This window comes from Hemicordylus capensis, chromosome 3 (assembly GCF_027244095.1).
Source record: "Hemicordylus capensis ecotype Gifberg chromosome 3, rHemCap1.1.pri, whole genome shotgun sequence".
Classification (NCBI taxonomy): Eukaryota; Metazoa; Chordata; class Lepidosauria; order Squamata; family Cordylidae; genus Hemicordylus; species Hemicordylus capensis.
Window position 1 is genome coordinate 343,078,105 of NC_069659.1, and position 6,564 is coordinate 343,084,668.

The window sequence follows — 6,564 nt, forward strand, 5'->3', positions numbered from 1 at the left end:
AAGCCCGTGATGTCACTGCTCGCCTCACCCCCCGCCCCCCGGCTGCACACATGGGTGGCTGGCATGTCGGGGAGGAGGGCTCACCGCAGGAGTGGTCCAGGCGCCCAGTTTGTCTAGGCGTGCCACTGATCTCAGCAAAAGTGTTTATTGTGGGCACCCAATGCACCCACACTTTGCCTTGATCAGAGATGCATCAGGCAGAAATTCATCAGAGGCAGCTCTAGGAAGTGATTAGGGAAGCTGCACCTATTAAATATCTGCCTGGATGCATCCCTCCCCAGCCCAATGTCCAACTGATAGATCAAGGCAAAGTGTGGGTGCATGGAGCCTCATTTCTAAAGGCATCACCATATACCAGACTGTACAAAGTCTTTACAGCTTATAGAGCGTAGAAGTTAGGGTGGGCATCTTAACCTACAATTTCCATTCTTTTTAGACCAGAAGTAAAAATCTAAAGCATCTTAACTCTCATCTTAAACCAAAAGTTTTTGGATTACTGGATTTTACAATGGTTCCACAAAGCATGGAACACAGCTGTGATGCAGAAGTTTACTGGACACGTTGAAGTTGTCAAATGTCTGATAAAATAAAAATGATTTGCTGGCCATCTGGTTTCCCTCTTTAGCATATCTGAATACAAGCAATCAAGCATCTTACAAGCCAGAACCATACAATGACATCTACATGTTAAGAATGCAATCAAACTATTTTAGTTCCTAAATGCCTATGTCTAGACACGTCTGTGCTTAGCTTGTCTGGTTTGTAGGATAGGAGCAGGGTGGTTGGTTGTGAGATGATATTATCAATGGATGGGCTAGTGGTGAACACCCTTTATCGATACAGTTTACATGGTTTAGCAATGGAGCTGATCTGTCAAAATAGTTTACAAAGATGTAAAACCAATGCATCGTGTTGATTCTTCTAAGAGTCTTTGTCACAGAGGTATCAACTAGACATATTCTTGACTGCCATAACATATTCAAAGCCTCGTGCAAATAGCAAGTTCTACAAGCTGGTCTATCTATCTATCTATCTATCTATCTATCTATCTATCTATCTATCTATCTATCCTTCATCAGGAAGGGAATCACTACTTGTGCCCCTGTAATAGCAATTAACCAACTGTATGCAAAAGAAATACAGTGGAAGGACTGTAGCTCCTGGGAGAGCATCTGCTTTGCATGCAGAAGGTCAAGATTCAATCCTTGGCATCTCCATGTAGGGCTGGGAAATACCCATATGACACTCTGGATAATCACTTCCAGTCAGTGTAGATAGTACAGGCAAACCTTGGTATCCGCTGTGGTTCCATACTCCTCCAGAACAGAACCGTGGATTGAGGCAATAGGACCTAGGGGGTTTGGTTCCTGTAGGCCAGTGTTCCCTCTAACAGGGATTCCCAGATGTTGTTCACTACAGCTCCCAGCATCTCCAGCTGCAATGGCCTTTTGCTGGGGATTATGGGAGTTGTAGTCAACAACATCTGGGAATCCCTGTTAGAGGGAACACTGCTGGAGGCTCCGAAAACTGTGGGAAATGACCAAAAAAGGTCCTTAAAAACTGGAGTGGGGATGACCTACCATGCTCCACGGGTCTCCAGGTGTCCAGCAATGCCCCACAAAAGTCCCAAATCTAGGTTATTTCAACAAAAAATCATGGAGGGGGTTGTTTTTTAAACAAACAAGCCACAAAATGGATCTTCTCCTCAAAATGGAGACCGGAAATTATCTCGGAGGTCATTTCCAGCTACCCCAAACCCATGGGTACATGGAATTAACCCTTTGCAAACCATCCCACCACCACCACATGTATGCCAAGGTCGGGTGACAATTACCCAACTGCAGATATGTGAAATTGCAGGTGCTAAATCCATGAATGGCGAGGTTTGCCTGTACAGAACTAGATGGACCAATGATTTGACTCAGTAAAAGGCAGCTTCCTATGTAACAGTTCCATAACACATTTTAGTTTAATTATGTTTGCAGCTAATATTATTTTATTATTATTATTATTATTTAGTAGCTATTATTATTATTTATTAATATTTATTGTTTGTTTATTTATATGTTACGAGAACAGGTCGGGCATGTTAAGAGGGCCACTAACTTACATGGGAATCATCATCTTTATATTTATTTATAAAGTTTATAAATAAATAACTAATTATAATAGTTAATGTAAAGAAGGAAATTAGAGAGGCAATGGAATTCATCGGCCTATAAAAGGGTTGATTTTGTGAAGAGCTACTCATCTCCTCCCCCAATTTCTCCTACCATTGGATTGGTTATTTAGTTTCAGTTACTGTATTTAATCTTGAGTGTTTCCAGCTGCCTGAAAATAGAGCATTGATAATGATATATGGACATTGAAACACATTTGCTCGAGTTGGAAGATCTTTTATTTGTTTTATTTATGCATTAAAGAGGTCTAAAAAAATTCATCTGGAGTACGGGAGTGTGCATATATCATTGCCATTAGATCAGCTTATATTTATTTATTTATCACATTTATATACTACCCCATATACAAAGCTCTGGGTGTTTTACAAATGAAATGAACAATCAAAATATTAGATCATTTAAAATAACTTAAAATAACTATCAGTAAAAATTTAATGTTTTACTGATATGCTTACCTTTTAATGCTTTATAATATTTTATAAGCTGCTTATAGCTAGGGGTGAGCAGAACTGGTTTGCTTTGAACCAGGTTCAACTTGAACCAGTCCAGTTCAACTGGTTTGAATTTGAACTGGCCTGGCCCCCTCTGAGTTAGGGTTAACCTACTGATGACCCCGAAAAAATTCAAAAATTGATTAAAATGTCCCGATTACCCAACTGCTTCGTGGGTTGGGTGGTAGGTAGAATGCATCCTACCCTACCATCCAATCTGTTTTGGTGTCCCTAGGCAATACCCATAAGGAATCATGGGCCGGTTTGCATTCCCATTATTCCCTATTGGAAGAGCCAACTCAAACTGGGTTTGACCCCAGTTCAAATTCAAATTGGACCAGTCACCAGTTTGACAGGACCAGTATTCTAACCGGTGGCCACAGGTTCAAGTTTTGTTCAAATTCAAACTGAACCGCTGGTTCCAGTTTTGTGCACACTCCAACTTATATCTGGTAGGTGCTTTGGTTTTTTATAGCTCTCGGTTGTTAGTTTTGTATTAATAACTTTTAAGTTGTAACTTTTAAAGCATTTGTGATTTTAAATGTGAGTTTAGCCTGGTCTTTTAACTTGTTTAACTGAATTAATCTTTTATTTTGCATTGCATCTATTTTGTTAATGTTGTGAACTGCCCCAAGCAGTAGTGTACTGGAGGGACGGAGTATAAATATGTTGAATGAATGAATGAATGAAATGAAACATCATGATCTGTTAAAATAGGTGCATGTTCAGATGTTGCTTAAAAACAGCCAGAGATTAGGTGGTTCTGATTTTGTTTGGGAGTACATTCCAGAGCCCTGTTGCAACCCTAGAGAAGGCCTGGTTTTTGGGTCACCACTGCAACCGGACCTCCCCCAATGATCTTAACAGGCAGCAGGGTTCATGAAGAAGAAAACTTTCTCTTAAATAACCTGGGCAAAAGCCGTTCAGGGCTTTATATGTAACAACCCAGGACTTTGTATTTTGCCCAGAAACTTATTGGCAGCCAGTGTCGTTGTTTTACAATAGGAGTCTAAAACCTTATCTTAATGTTCTCAGACAGATTGGCATTTTCCTGTGCTATTCCATCCCTAGGGACACAGTCATTTTCATAAAATGGCTCCTCTCCTAAAATAAAATGGCTGAATCCTGATTCACACTCCTGCAAACAGAATAATTATTATTCAAAAGAAGTACGTACTGCCTTTCAACAACAACAAAAAGTTATCAAAGCAGCTTACATTACAAACTGAATTAGAAAATGGCTCTTTGTCCCCCCAAAAGCTTACAGTCTAAAAGGAACCAAGGGAGACACCAGTAGTGTTCCCTGTAACAAAGATTCCCAGATGTTGTTGACTACAGTTCCCATAATCCCCAGCTGCAATGGCCAAAGGGCCAGCAGCAGCCACTTGGGGGACACTGAAAATGCTGGAATAAATAGAAACAGTTGCTCTCCACTTTGCTTGCAAATGTATAAGAGAGCCCCCATGTTAAAAATGTCTCTCTTTGACCAGTTATCCATGAGAATGGGTGACAGCATAAACAGTGGCAGAGGGAGGTCAGCGGGTTCAGCCTGCCACTGTGGGCCCCCAGCCCCTCCCCCAGTGTCAGACATCAGCGTCAAACATCAGATGTAGCGGGTGAAGGTTAGCCATGCCCCCTGGGTTTGACATCAAACACAGGTGGCATAGTTTAGCTTGCAAACGGGGCCGCACTCCGGCCAATTTTTCTTGCAAACATTTGCGAGCTAAACTACGCCCCCGCATCTGATGTCAGACACAAGGGGCATGGCTGGGGCGTGAGACACGGCCCTGAAGGGCGGCGGCCCGGGTTCCTTGAACCCATTCGCACAATGATGGCTCCACCCCTGGCATGGAGGAAATAAGATGCATACACTGCTGGTCCCATATTTGGAAGGGCTACTAAAAGATTTATTGCTTTATGTACATAGTAGCTGACATACAGAGCAAGGATGCACTGGGGTAGCAAGAGAGCAGCCCAACAAGCTTCCCAACTGCATACATTTAGCAGGGAAATGGCCACTTTTTAATGACCTCCAGTTCCCCTGGACACCCAGAAATATGTCCCCGAAGCCTGTACAATCTTCAGGGACATATTTTTGGCTGACAAAAAGGGCTTCCTGGGATAGAGGAGCATCAAAAATTGCTGCTTCCCTGCTGCACCAGTTAAGTTAGTTGAGAAGTTCTGTCTGGCTGCTCTCTATGTCAGCCTGTAAGTATGAGGGTCAAATTACAAATAACAATAAATAAGACATCACATTTCCATTTTTTTTAAAGCCACAGGACACCAGTCTAGATCCAGTCCATGACACAGGAGGAGAGGGAATAAACCCTTTCTCCATGCACCATTTCCCCATAAAAATTGCCCCCAGCTATTTTTTTGCCCTGGGAAGAAATATGAGCACAAACAGCAGCTTTGGAGAGGCATTTTTAATCAGGAAAACAGTACAGAGGAGGGTTAAACTTCCCCTTCCCTTCCATGCTGTGGTCCTGGCAGCTGTTATTTCTTTTAAAAATATATATATTTAAAGAGAAATGTGATTGCTCATTTCTTATCACGTCTAGTTTGACCCTAATGCTTTAATTTGTATATGCATGCCACAAAATTATAAAATGAATGCTGTTATTTTTCTTTTAAAAGGTGCCCTGAGGTCAAAGTCCACTACAAAAATCTTACAGAAATTTATCACCTGGTTTTGCACTATGACTCTCATACACCCTCACCCCACCCTTGCCCAAGGCTCACACAGTTGGGCTGCAGACTGCATGACTCACAGGTTTTTGTGGGCAGCCTTTGGCACCTTTCATTTTTGCTAATGATCCAGTCCTCAGTGGAACCAGACACCATTCCAGCACCTCATGGGATCAGGCCTTCATTTCTCCTGACTGTATTTTTTAATTAAAATGAGAAGAATCTAATTTTTGAAAGATAATCCACAGCCAACCAAAGCAGCAGGGTCTTTCTGGAAGGGGCCAAGATCCAACTAGAATTATTTAAGATGCTAATTAAACAGAGATTGCTCTTGGAATGTTGGGTTATTTTTATTCACTCATTACAAAAAAAAAAGCTTCTTCTAAGCTGCTGCTTTTCTATGCAGTCAGAAACATCTCAGAGACAAAGTCTTCTTCCAGATATTGCCAGATGTTAACATGGACATATATATAGCATTTTAAATTTATATATATTTAAATGGTCTATTCATCTAGATCTATTGTCTATATGAAGATGACATCGCTGCATGAGGAAATGACTCTCCAACACTTCACCAATGAAAACTGAGACATGCTTACAATAGTGTGGTTTAATGGTGTGGTGTAATGGACTAGGACTGGAGACACCTGAATTCAAATCCCTGTTCAGCCACGAAAGACACTGTGTGACTCTGGGCCAGACACTGATCTCTCAGGCTACCTACCTGAAAGGGTGGTTGTGATGATAAACATAAATATGGACACCGTTTTAGGCTCCTTGGAGGAAGAGTAATTTATTTTATCATCTTTATTTTTCTTTTTGCACTACAAAGGTCTTTTGTTGAGAGTTATTATGTGCATTGCATTGCCGACATAAAGGTAAAGTGTGCCGTCAAGTTGGTGTCGACTTCTGGCAACCACAGAACCCTGTGGTTGTCTTGGGTAGAATAAAGGAGGGGTTTACCATTGCCATCTCCTGCACAGTATGAGATGATGCCTTTCAGCATCTTTCTATATCACTGCTGCCCAATATAGGTGTTTCCCATAGTCTGGGAAACACATATCAACTGTTATATCAACTGAAGAGTAGGATGTAAATAAATACATAAATAAATAAAGTCACTCCTATTCTTGTACCAAGGATTATAGTTTGAGTTTCACTTGAGGTCCGGCTTCCCTTAGCCCTACTCAGGAGAATATAAGAAC